This window comes from Gouania willdenowi, chromosome 5 (assembly GCF_900634775.1).
Source record: "Gouania willdenowi chromosome 5, fGouWil2.1, whole genome shotgun sequence".
Classification (NCBI taxonomy): Eukaryota; Metazoa; Chordata; class Actinopteri; order Blenniiformes; family Gobiesocidae; genus Gouania; species Gouania willdenowi.
This window is the reverse complement of record NC_041048.1, coordinates 23,205,789-23,219,932: the sequence shown is the minus strand read 5'-3', so window position 1 is coordinate 23,219,932 and position 14,144 is coordinate 23,205,789. Positions and strand designations below refer to the sequence as shown.

Sequence of the window (14,144 nt, the reverse complement as noted above, 5' to 3'; positions counted from 1 at the left end):
AGACAAATGAAAAACAATAACTGCATGTGCCATGTGGCTTCTTGTGTATCCATCATTCCACCCCTTTCTATTCTATTCTATTTTGTCAACACAAGCGCAGTATCCCAGAAATAAAGCCACACAACACTCGGGGCCAGCAAACCACGATTTGTAACGTCTTAGTTTATTCTCTCCACAATCCAAAAAGTATCAACTACAGTAGGCAGCACACAGATAGGGATACACAAAGGACACAAATAAACAGATATTATTGCATGCAATTGCAACATAAAATAGGCACCAGGAGAGAAAAAAAAAAAACCCTCAAACACACACACCATCAATCCCTGGAGGCGTGTGTAAGTGAGCCCGTAGAGATGTTTAAATGAACTGAAAAAAAGTGCTGCGGGTCTTTGCCTGATCACTTAAGGCTTTGTGTGTTTACACGTGCAAGTGAGTTTGTTTGTGTGCATGGGTTTATGTAGGTGGTGAGGGAGGAGTGGTGTGAACATGTGTAATTGAGTCAACGTTAAATAAGCCATATTGCCACTTTGACTCTGATGCCAGCCACCAAAAGCACCCACACACACACGCACGCACGCACGCACACACCCACACACACACAACCCACACACACACACACACACACACACGCTCATAAACACACGGTTAAAAAAAAAAAAAAAAAAAAAAAATGGAGGCCTTCCACTCATTAGGAAAGTAAACACAAGAGCTGTCTGAAGTGGCTAATTAGAGGCTAATTACTCCCTGCTCGTTACTAATGCAAATTAGATTATGCTGCTTAACTTCCTCGTGTCCACAACACTTGCTGTTAATTGAGGCCTTTTGAAATTAAATACTTACTAATTAGCATATCAAAAACATTCATTCCGCGCCAAGGAGGAGAAAAAAACAACAACAAATGCCAAGTTTTCCTAATGAGTTTCGCTAATTGAATATGTACGCTCGATGCCGAGATCTGTGCCAGGAATACCCTATTCAGCTGATCAGCGTGCCCGTGCTTTTGTGTGTTTGTGTGTTGTGTGTGTGTGTGTGTGTGTGTGTGTGTGCTTCAGCAGCCACGCAGAAACACGATACGAAACACAAGAGCAGCAAGTAATTAAAGGAACTGTTGCATCTCTGCAAACGCCTTAGTCAATATTTCCCTCTAAAAGCACGGCTCCACTGATGTTCAGGGACCAAGGGATATACGAGAGACCATGGATATTCATCTACTGAGAGGCAAGAAGAGCCTCTGCATGTGGAGTTGTGTGTGCGCGCGTTAAGTCAGCGCGGTGCGTGTGTTGCCGAGGCATGTGAGCGTGGTGAGTGTTTGTCCGGACCCGTGCGCATCCTTTGAAGTAAAGAAGCGCGGCTCTCTGATGCTCTGCTAAAGCCGGGACCCCCTGCCAGCTCCCCTGCTCTACGCTGCCCCCTCTTCACCTTTTCCTACAGTACCTGTCCAATTAGGGAAAACACAAACACGTGCACGCATTTCACAGGTACTGACAGGTGAACGATTAAATCTTCCTTTCATTCAGAAAAAAGTGTTTTTCATTTACTAATATGAATAAATTATTATTATAGACAAAAAAATGTAAGAATAAGCTCATCGTACCTGCATGGTAAAAAAAAGAAGCAAAAAAAAGATAAAGCAAAAAAGAATAAAAAAAAAAAATTTTAAAAATTAATTGGGGGCTTGTCGGGATCACTTTTAAGAGGCTCCTATGTAAATTTCCTTTGCTTATCCAGCATTTTTTCTTAGTTTTGTTTTGGGTTTTTCTCTCACCACCTTTTCTGGTCGCTTTTAACCCATTTTATTTCAGATTAAAATAAAGATTTACATATTTAAGATTACTATATACTATGGCCCAAATAATAATAAACTTCCTGGATGACAGTGAATATTACTTAGATAAATAAATAAATAAATAAATAAATGTGGTTTTCACAGATTCATAGATCAATGGACCATCATTTTGCTGACTTTTGTGTTCGGGTTTATATAAAAGTCTTGTTTGTTGTTTTGGCCTTGGTTCAACCTAATGTCTATGCTTCTGGGGTTTTTTTTGTTGCTAATTGTTGTTTAATGTTGTACATTTATTGACAATAAATTACCTGTGGCTTTCTGCAAATCCCTGTGTTGTGTGAAATATATTTGTAGCACCACCGATCCAAAGATTCATGTCGTATCATATAAAACTAGCAGAAATAATGTCAATAAAACAAATCGCTCATTTCCTGTCCTAAATGTATGCACTCAACGTGCATGAAAAGCCTCGTTCACATTTAGCTCTCTTCATTTAAAATGGTCTTCTTCTTTTTTTAATATTATTCCACTTTCTCTTACTCTCATTTCATTATCCCTGTAATAAAATTCAATGGCAAAATTGAGAGGTAGCCATATAAAAAAAATTAAATAACCCTGATAATTAGATGTAAAGATATTATAATTTCTTTAACAGGATGCATAGAAACTGCTGCTTGACAATATTTGCTCTAATTGCTAGAATTATCATATTAACCAGTTACCATTTGGGTAAGTTGATTAAAAAATTGATTATTCGTCCATTTCTTTTTGGAGTTTCTTAATCAAAATCTAACATCCTTGAAAAATTAATTTGAAACCATTTGTTATCAGTTAATTAAATCGGGTTGGAAGTCATTTTTTTTTTTTTTTTTTCTGCGCGGTATGATTAGAACAGTTCTGTTCTCGTCTGTTCAGACACCATGACGTTAGAGGGGGAACTTTTCACTGTCTCATCAAACATTCACAACCACAAGAATAGGACTTCTTTGAAGAGCCCTGCGCCTTTTTTCCCCTTCTAAACCTCTGCCTTTCTGATAAATTGTACTATACCCAATAGATCTTTCTTTCTCGTTAACACGTTCTCATTAACGGACAGAGAAAGGGAAGAGAAAGGGGAGGGGAAGAGGAAAAAAGGAGAGCTGGAGAGAGGCAGAGGGGAGAAAGGGAGGGAGGGGGGCTGTAAATGCTGAGGGGGGGGGAGGAAAAACATTGCTAAAAAAATGATTCAATAGAGATAGAGTCAAAAACAGAAAGGAACAAACTGACACATTTGCAGACATATTAATGAGAATGAAATAATATGAAGACAGCACAGACTGTTGCCTTTATGATGGCCTTGAAGGGGCCGTCTTAAAGGGGGGGGGGGGTCTGAAATTAGACTAAACTATGCCAGGAGCTGAAACGAAACCTGTTTCTATCATGTTTTACCTCGAGAGAAAAACATAATAAAGTTTACGATTATTTTTTTAAATTAAAAAAAAAAAAGAAAATCTATAAGAGGATTGAAAGTGAAAACTAACAGTCCTAATTCTTATGAATAAAAGCTTCTCTGTGTTTTTATAACAATACAAATGTGAAAGCTTTTAAACTAAACATCAAAGGATGACTTCACCTCAGAAAACTAGTTTTCTATTTCCGGAAGATGACTAATTACGGAGCTCTGCCCCTGGGAAAGAAAAGCCCCTTGAAAGAAGGAGAGCAGGGGAGGGGTGGGTGGGGGGGGGGGGCATGCATCGGCATCAGTGGAATATAAGTTTGTCTCTCGACATCAGCGAGCAGCAGAGCAGAACCGAACAGATACAGTACGCTCCGCTCATCTGTCCATCCCAGACTCCTGAGGGAGGCATGGGAGGATTGGAGAGGTGAGGTGGCGGGTGGGGGTTGGTCGTGTGTGGTAGAATGGGGGGGGGGGGCATATGATTATTATTGCCCAGCTGGTAAAGTTGCATAGAAATCTCACTTGATCAGCTAATCAACCAAGTCCTTCATCAACCAATCAAACCCCCCAAATGAGCAGAGGGGGGGGTCTTTCTATCTGCTATTCCATGTGCCACTCACACTGTATTTCTCTCTCTCTCTCCTTTTCTTCCCCAATATGCTACTGTCTGCTACAGCTGCCCTCATCTTTCTCTGCAGGGAGACGGAGAATTCTCAAAGCCACAATTACTGCAAAGAACTATCAATTTCCCCTCCAATTAACCCTGTGGGACGACAGGGACAGCACCGGAGAAGGAAAGGAGCAGAGGAAGGGATGAGAAATTCAAATTTAGAATGAGGAGGGCTATCCCAGTCCATTCTGTCCTCTCACTTCCATCCTCCCCCAAGGGCGCAGTCATCTGTTTGGGCTAAAAATGGAGAGAATTACACCTTCTCAGGATGGACTTGACCCTGCCACAGGAGGTCAAGCAAGCTACTATACACCCCCACCACCACCACCACCACCATGCATCCTCATTACCAGCAAATAGGCCCAGGCAGCGTTCCACTGATGCAGACTGTATGTTAATAACCAGCCATTGCGGACGCGTGGAGGGCTGACTGAGCAGCAGACAGACGGCCAGATGAGGGAAAGGAGAGCGAGTAGAGGAGGTGTTTCTCAGATCAGCGGCTAGGGTCTGTGAACTGTAACCACGGACAACTGTGACGGCATTCCTGCACTCAGGGCTCAGCTCCCTTCTCTTTTTTCCTCTGCTGCTCTAAGCAAACCCCTGGGGGAGCTGCTCAAACCTAAACCCTGCAGCCGTCAGAGAAGTTTCACAGGCCCAACTTTTCACAAAAGCCCCAGAAACTGTTTGCCTGCTTGACACCCAAAAAGCATGTCAGCGTTTCACCCTCCCTCCTGTCCGGATTTTTGCACTTTAGTCCTTTTCCTCTCGCGCCTGTGCCAACCCCCTTTCTGAGGCCAGTGCACTGTTCCTTTCTGACCTTTAGACAATGCAAACCTGCTGCAACAAGAAGTTTGCCTTTTATAGCTACAGGTTGGAATACACACAGCAGCATCAAACTTCAACGGGCAAAAGCAGGCCGTGGCCTGTGCCGTCTGCTTAGTCATTCCAATGTCAACCATTTTAATTATTTGATTAAGCAATTATCGAATATCATTTAAAAAAATTCGAAATTTACAAAAAAAAAGAAAAACTCTTCCAAAAATAATTTAGATTTATTGTGCACAAAACAAACAAAAAGTAATCATTTGGATAAAAATACAAAAAAAAACAAAGCAACAACAACTTGACTTGTTACTACTTGATGGATTCTTCAAATATGATTTATTTTGTCGTAAGTTAAATTCATGTCAACTTTGTTCCACAAGCTTTTCCATCACTGGTGCAGAATTAATCATCCCTAATAAAAATAAAGCTTGTGCAGATGCAGCAAACATTGGCGGTAAACTGTGATGACATCTAAGACTGACAGAACGCAGAGCAGTAGTAATTAAACGCAGAGCACGACAAAAAGAAATGGAACAAAATGAACAGAAGAAAGTGCAACTGAGAGACAGAAAGAGAGGAAAGGGCACAGTAAGTGTTGAAACTATTGGAGCAGCTACGGGAAAATGAGCCACAATTCGGAGGCGAAGGCAGTCGTGTTCAATGCAGGCACTCACGCTTAGTGTGTGTGTGTGTGTGTGTGTGTGTGTGTGTGTGTGTGTGTGTGTAGCTTTATGAGTGACACAAATATTGTCCCAGATTGGAGCACATCGGGGTATAGGGACTGCTGATTGTAACAGGTTTAATTAAACTTTGATTTTAAGTCAAATTCTGTGAGTCGACTAAAATAGTTGAATGATGGAATGATGGATTTTTATTAATAAAAAATGTTGTGTGTATTTTCAGATTAATCAGGAAAATTAAAACAGAACAGCTTTACGTTTTAAGGATCATTCCCCCTCTTTTTATACAGAAAAAAACCATACTCAGCTATTTTTAAGGGATAATGATAAAGCATTTTTACCTATGTTGGTGTGTTTGAAGTTAACACGATAGTTGATGTACAAAAAAAAAAAAAAAAAAAGGTGTAAGCCTTACCTAAATCAGAGAAAAATCAAGATCAAGATCAAGTGCGTGAGCAGTTTTATAATAAGCTTCAAAAGGTAAATTGCTTTTTCAGAAACAATCTTCACATTCCTCAAAATCAAAGGCTGCACGTTGTTCTTTAAAATCTGTTGCCATTCATAGGAAGTCTTTTTCTTTTTTTCAATTATTTTTTCATCACTCCCTAGCTTTGCTTTTCTCTCACCTCCTGTCCATGAGTCCTGGCAGTAGTACACAGTTAACGCTGCTTCACAGGCCAGCGACCCACAATGCAAAAACAACCACCTACAAGCTCCGACTTCTCCCTCCTCTGGAACATGAGAGCTGGCTCTAATTCACAGGCTGGTAAAGCTGTGGTGGACAGCAGTCTTGATCTGGCAGGATTAGGCTACTTTTATTTCCCCGAGAGCCACGGGGAGAAGGAGGGGGAGGGGAGGGGGAGGTGGGAGGTGAGTGGCTGTGTGTGTGTGTGTGTGTGTGTGTGTGTGTGTGTGAGAGAGAGAAATTATAGGAGGAGGGTTCTCAAATCCTTCTACAAATGTCAGACAACGACCGGTGACCACGAGGCTGCGAAGACACACACACTCCCACAAACTCTGATGCTCATAAACACCCCTGAAGAAACCCAGTGTGCCACCCAGTAGACAGACCCATCACTCCCATTCTCATCAGTCCCACCAAGAAGACATGTGGGGGCAAGAAGGGAGCAAAAGGAGGAGAAGGAGAGGCAAGGAGCGAGGGGAGGGGAGGGGAGGGGAGGATTCCACAATTATTCAGATAACAGCTGGGAATAATCTAGTGGCAGATGTCTCTCGGTCAACAATGCCCACCACACACACTCCTGCATGCGTGTGCGCGCACACACTAACTGAGTATCAATGCCCAGCGAGCGGCCACGGAGTGAAGAAACTGCCTCTGACGGAGCAGCATGAAGTCCTCCAGCACGCCGCTTCACAAATCCCTCAGAAAAAGTTTGGGATCATATACTTCTGGTCTGTAGTGGAAATTAAAATGAAAGTGATGAAAGAAAAATGGAAGGAAATAAAAAGTGGGCAAACATTCATTAAGAGGTTCACTCGATACACAAAAAAAAAAAACAACAACAGCCTCTCTTTGTGTCTAACAAGAGTGTCCAGAATGCCCCCCCCCCATCAGGCATAACTAACACCATCTTCCTGCTCAAAGCTCAGCAGGAGGAGCAGAAACAAGACGATCCACTGAGCGTCTCTCTTTATCCCCTTTAGACCAGTAAAAAATCTGCATAGTTCCTCCAGAAGTTTTTTTTTTCTTCTTTTTTTAAGAAAAGCCCATCATTCCTCATCCATACGTGAGGGTAGAAAGTTGAGGGAGAAAGAGCTCTTGTCAATCCATCAACCCAGGCAGTCCATTGTGATTTGGTTTAACACTGGTTAACTGCTCGTCCTGTCAGGGGATGGATCATCCCACGACGCCTCACATGCTAATAGCTTAAGTAGGCATCCCACGTCCCCCCGGAACTAATACCACAAATACTAATACCATAAAAGAGCGGTGCACGGCAACACTGCAGCCTCACTTTCGCCTGCGTTAGCCAACATCTCCATACTTTACGGATTAGAAAACATAATGAGATGCATTTAAACGGTTATTACCTCCCCGGTTTAGGATAGAAGAGGAACAGGGACAAGGGGAAATGCTGCCCTGCTAATTTCCTATCATCATATGTTAATCTAAAGTCACTGTGGTTTAAGTCCTTCCAAGGATTTCAACTTAAATACTAAAATAAAATTCTAAATTATATAAACCAAATTAGCATTTAATCTGATAAATTCCATCAATAATAAAAAAAAAAAAAAAAGATCTGATAGGTTGTATATGCAGATGACAAAAGGGAAGAAAGTCAACTGGGAGCTTAGTATTTGTAGTTTGACAATATTCCTGTAAGCTCCCACGTTAAAGTGTACCCGCGTTTCATCACCGCCTTCACTGCTACACAGCACTAGAACAAAATTAGCACTCAGGACCTGTCTAATGCTTCTCCACAGTCAGACGGTTTATGCAACATGTAAAGTGTGTGTATCCATAACTTCCACAGTCTTGTGCTTCCCAGCTGTCACCTAGCCTTCCCAAGCCATCCTTTCAATACACATTAAAGCAGTGCTGCAGAAAGTTTAGACACACTGTTGTTCTGAGTGAAGCTTTTCCACCGCTCCGCTCCCTCGCTTACCCGCCCGATTGACGGCTGCCCTGTCAGTTTGTCGCGGCGCTTTTGAAAACACCAACGGCTCTCTGATGAAGTTCTTACAAAAGGTCATAGGGTGGAGGCAATGGAGAGGAGGGAGCCGACTACTGAGAAAGAAAGGAGGCAAGGGAGGAGGAAAGGGAGACTGGAGAGAGTGAAGGAAAATCCATAACACAAATACAGCTGTCAGATGCAATGCAGAGTTAGCGGGGGACGCAACGACAGATGAGCACTACTTGGTGGAGATACGTTCCACTTTCAGAAGACGCTGTGCTATTTTTCTGGTCCATCTAAAGTGCTGCACCTGATTGGAGCCACTGGCCCTTGTGATCTTTCGGTGACTTTTTCCCCCTCTTTCCCTGAAATAAAGCAGACCTCTCAGTACTGCCTCACTTCATAAACTGCTCTTATTCCATCTTGATTCCACAGGCTCAGCCTCTCTCTTCAGCTCCAGCTCTGTGCTCCAGTCATGGCCTCAGGTGCCAAGCGCGCTGTGGAGAGGATGCTGATCTAATGCTTCCTCCGCTATGATAACCCAAGCTCAAAGCCCATGATCTGATATTGTTGTTTTCCTCTCTTCAAACTGGCTTTCACTCACATTTTCTATCGCTCTCCCTGCCACCACCACCACCACCACCACCTCCACCACCACCACCACCCAGTCCATAGGAAACAGTGGTTTCCTTTCCAAGCTGCTGGGTCATTCCTTCGCCTCATCTATCAGCTGTTATTGTCGGGGCCCGGTGCAGATTCACCTTCTTTAAGCCCAGCCAACACACGCTGAGAAAAACTTCGAAAAATGTCTCATCCCGAATTCACAGACATGTTAATGACCACAGGCCACAGACAAAATGATTACATTATCAATCACACAAAAGGAGGAGTGTGTAAATTTGAGAGAATGAAGCTGGGGCTGCTGTCGCTGAAAAAGATATGACAGCTTCTTTTAAAAAAAGCACAAAAGGCAAAAAAGAAAAGGAGGGAAAAATCAACAGCCGCTCCTTCTTATACAGGTGCTCGCCTTCCACGATAATTCTCCAACATTTTTCCCCATAACTCCACTGGCACGCTATCTGCTGACCCTTCGAAAAAGTCGTCCCACTTTAGAAAAATGTGTGGGTTTTGTTTTGTATAAGCACACACGGACAAATCCACACACTTTCACACAAGCATCCAGGCCTCAAAACTCTCTCTAAACAACAGGTTCAATTAGAACCACATGTATCATCAGGCCTGGGTCTGAAGTAATGTGGCGGCAGTTTTACAGCGCAGTCAATCACTTCAGCTCACAGCCACAGCCGCCTCCATCTCACTGATCATCAATGCGCAGCAACGCCCGCTTTAAACACACTCATTAGTCGATTAGATTTCATTCATTTTCAGGTTTCACAAACAATATAGACAACTAATACGATATTTTTGATCACTCGTATTATTCCGATTTGTGTGGGGAAATAATCTAATTATGTACAACGAAGCAAATTTGCTTAGTATTAACACGCACTGAAAATATATTCAGCGTCGACACACATTCAGCTCTATAAAAAAACAGTTGCTATACACATTTTTTTCATCTGCATTTAAAAGATGTTGCAATTTTAACCATCTCAGCTGTTAAAACATTAAGTGATGCATCTATCTATCACCAGGTCAAAATCGACATGTATAGCAGTGTCTCTTCAACATCACTTTGGAGCCCGGAGCCCACTCAGACTTGTGGGTTTGGGATAGCATGAAGGGTTTTAATGAAGAGCGCTAGAAGTGTTAGAGACCGACAGGCGAGCCATCAGTGCTACTGACGCTCAGGACATTTAAAACTTCAAACGCTGTCCATTTTCACTCAGAACAGAACAGGTGAATTGAGAGAAAAGCCTTTTAGACACACACACACACACTCCAGCTATCAGATGGATGCACTCCTTCACACATACATTCACAAATGCACATGCTTGAGGTAAGGACCGTGAGTGAGTTTATGGGCCAACACAATCATGTTGGTGCATTAAATCACTCTGAAGGGGTTTTTTTAAAGCACATGATATTCATGGTCTCAGACATGGCTCATGACACACCACGACATACACTCACAAACAGAGGCTGGGGCTGGGAAAAGAAAAAAAAAAAATCAGCATTTTTGGCTGTCCTGCGTTTGAGTAGTAGAAACAATGCTGTGGTCGCAGAAGAGAGTGTGAAAATGATTCAAATCAGCAGTATGTGAGCAACTTTCACAATCAATGAAACAAAACAGGATGTAGAAAAGACACAGCAGCCAAGAAAGGAAAGAAAAGAGGGGGGGAAAAAACAAAATGAAAAAGTGTGACTTTTTATTCCAAGTGGCAAAGCTGAGGCAAACACACAGAGACGGGTGGTACAATAGCCGACAGCAGAGAGAGTCAATCTGTCAGTGACAACCTCGGGCTTCCTGCACATACACATACATTCACTTAATCCCTCAAATGTTCACCACTTCCAATACTTATTCTTTGCTTTTCCTCTTATATTTTATAAAGAGCCTGTGGCTGATGGTACAATTGTCAGTGTGTGAAGCACCAGATTGTAATTAAAAGCATTTTTTAAAGTATGGATTTCTTAACCTCTTGCAGGGCATCACACCACACCTGACAATAAATGTGCACTTCTTAGTGGGACTTAAAAAAAAAAAAAAAATCAATGAATGGTTTTGAAATTTACATTTAAAATCACATGAATAATGGAAAAAACCTGGCTATTGTATTCATAAATCAAGATATATATATAATTTATTTTTAAATTGATATTGTAAAAAAACGAAAAACTGCATTTTCAATCTTTGTTTTTTAACTTTAAAGTTTCACTACAATATTAATTATTAGAAGCATTTCAGTAAAATAAGTGTGCCTAAAAAATGACAAGATACTCATATTTGACTATATTAAAATGATTTGAGCTCATTATTTACAGCCTTTATTTTACTTCTTTTTTTAAATCTATATTTTGTATTATTTTTTTTCTTTTCTTTTGTCTGTGTTTTATGTAAATTAAGACTAATCAACAGAGGCTTTATACTATGAGGATTACTTCTATATCAGGAGCGCAGAGCTTTCACCAAAATACCTGCTTTCTCTGTCTGATACTGTCTGTGTGACAAGGTCATAAAACGTGATTAAGAGCTGTTTCATTCCCGCTGGATCTTCCATTAAAGTGCAATTAAAAGTGTGTCATCACGTCGCTAAAATGCCAGCACAGAGAGCAGGGGGACACAACAGGAGAGGGAGAGGACACAGTAAATAAAATTAATTATGCCAAATGCCTCGCGCCCATCAATCACAGGCCAATAACGCTGGTGTCAGGGAGCGCAGTGCGCGCGGCCTGTGTGCGTTTCCCCTTCTCTGACAGACAACTAACAGCAATTCATTGTCATTTCATTTCCAACTCACTTTTACTGAGCAGCCTTCAATCATGGCTCTGACACACAGGAACCTTCAGCCTCAACACGTTTTTTTTATTTATTTTTTTTATTTTAAATTTTTTTTTTTTAAATTTCCAAACACTGATTTTTATTTTCTTTCTAAAGTTGTCGACTAAAGTTTCTCCTCATTTGGGAACAATCCCATTCAAGAAACTGATCTAGAATTGTTTCACTAATTGACACCGACTTCTAAAATTGAATTTGAACTAAAGAGAAAAACGTATTTCCCTAAAAAGTCATATTTTCCTTTGTGGTGGAGGCCTTTTCAGTTGGTTTGTGACTGCAGAAGGAGAAAAAAAACACACATGGGTCATGCAGAGGTTCCCACTGCGGCCTCATCATTTGTCTAAATTTATACTTTTCATCAAAGCCACATTTCAGCTTTCAAATGGTTTAAATACTAAAAAAAAAATTAAAAGAAATAACACATTGTTGCTGGTTTGGCTTTTTTTTTTGTTTTTACCTCTATTAATTTCAATTGAAAAAATGAATAAAATATAATTAGACTATGTTCATTCACTCTCCCTTTATCTTAAACTTAGTCCGTTTATATATGCGTTAAAATAATGAAACTTTGAGACACTTTTCTTCTTCTTCTTCTTTTTTTTTTTTTAGTTCTAAACGATCATTTGTGTTATTGGTGCCTTTTCCACCCGGTGGGATACACGGCAGAGAAGACCTCGGGAGGTCACACAAAGCGGGTCCGCTTTCTGAAGTCACAATCGTTTGAAAAGAGCGTATTGTCCTGTTGGACCCATTGACCATGTCAACAAGAAAGCTTCCCCCTTCTAAAGACATGGCTCCTGTTATCCTCACCCACAGCTTTAACGCCTTTGATTCTTCCCTTTAAAGCGTATCTTTAAATTATCATAATTATTATTTATTTTTTATTTTTTAAAAACAAAGTAAACATATTATCCCATCCGCGTGTAATATAATTTACTTTTGTAAACTTTCACTTTTTTTTTTTTGGTTCAACGTCTTAAAACCAAATATTTACTATTGTTTTTTTTTTTTTTTTTTTTTTTTTTTTTTTTGTTTAGCAACTTTTATCTGAATTCACGATCAATACCGAGTGTTATGATAACAAAATGCAAAATTGCACATTTCCGTTGAATTACAACAATTTTGACCACATCTAGGCTATACATGCACACACGTGTCAAGAGGAGGAGAAGTGCACAAAACTTTTCTTTCAATCGAACAAAAAGATGAATGTGAAGAATAAAAGAAAAAAAAGTTTAAGCAGAAAAAAAAAAAAAAAGTTAAAAGTTTAAAAGAAAGTTGCAGCACGGAAGGACACGTGCGCAAGGGGGGAAAACTCCCGAGACTGGATTAATGTTTAACCCATAATCAGAATAAGAAGAGGACGTTTACGAACAATGTGCGATGGAAAGTGGAAGTTTTGAAATAATAAAAAAAAAGTGTATCGGGTTAAGTTTGGAAACAGGAAAGGAGAGACAGACATGTGGAGGAAAAGCAAAGTGTAGATAATGCATCAACCTGTTCTCTTGGTTCTCTGGAGAAGTCAACTTTTACGCCAGTAGTTGGACCATGTGGACAGCCAGCTTCTGCTCCTCAAAGCCCCGGCGCGTCCACTCTCTCTCACGGCGACAAAGGGACACAAGCCGGCGGGACGATAAAAATAAAAAAGAAAGAAAGAAAAAAAAAAAAAAAAACAAAGAGGAGAGAGACAGAGATATCTAGGACCTAAGAGCGCACGACCATTACTTTGAACGACAAAGCGTGCTGGGTAGTCCTTTCCTTTTGCCCTTTTGTGTGCGTCCTCTCTCCTCGGAGTGGCCCCTCTGGAGTGAAGTCTGAACAATACTGCCGCTAAAACTCTGGCACTGTGCGCAAGTTGCCGAAGAGAAAGCGCGCAAGCTTCTCCTCTTGTTTCAGCCGCTTCTTGTTTTTCTCCGCTTTCCTCTTCACAAGGTTCATTCAGCGCGTAAATAAAGCTCTCCACCGGGCTGCACTTTTTGGCATCCCGTCTGTTGCTTGTTCTCTCGTTGGGAAATCAGGGTTGAATCACTGTGGCTGTGCGTGTGCGTATCAGAGTAGAGTGTGTGTGTGTGAGTGTGTGTGAGTTGCGAGTTACAGTTTGCTGCGCTACCGTAATGCCTCTAAAAGCAGGTGCGCGTCATCCTGGCAGTGAAACAGCAGCAGCCAGTGGAAGTCGTGTAGTGTGTGTGGTGTGTGTGTGTGTGTGTGTGTGTGTGTGTGTGTGTGTGTGTGTGTGTGTGTGTGTGTGTGTGTGTGCGCGTGTGTGTGTGTGTGTGTGTGTGTGTTGATCTCCTGACCTCTCTTTGCATCCTGGCTGAGTTGTGCTATTGTGGAGGCAGAGAGGAACAGATGTTAGCCTCTACAAAGTTTGAGCTCCAAAGCAACCAGAAACAAAGCTGATCAGCCAAACAAAAGTTAAAAACACCCGTCACTTGGATTGGATTTGTTTGGAATATAGAGTTTGGTTTTCAGGATGCTTGTCGGTCAGAAGAGACAAAATCATCAAATCGAGCTGCACAACTGTTCACGAACATGCAGCATCTCATTATAATCACATTATTACCCATAGGTGAAAGTAATGGATGACAAGTACTCACATTACTGTAATTGTGTTGATTTTATGGGTAATTTAATGTATTTTATAAA

At 41.1% G+C, this 14,144-nt stretch overlaps 1 protein-coding gene across 1 annotated transcript in view; it reads right to left on the bottom strand.

The window, feature by feature from the left end:
* Positions 1-13,547, bottom strand: part of foxp4 (forkhead box P4) — a 108,382-nt gene extending 94,835 nt beyond the window's left edge. Inside the window, 1 exon segment of the mRNA XM_028445924.1 lies at positions 12,996-13,547. The gene's annotated coding sequence lies outside the window, so the exon portion shown is untranslated.
* Between the last annotated feature and the right edge of the window lie 597 nt (positions 13,548-14,144).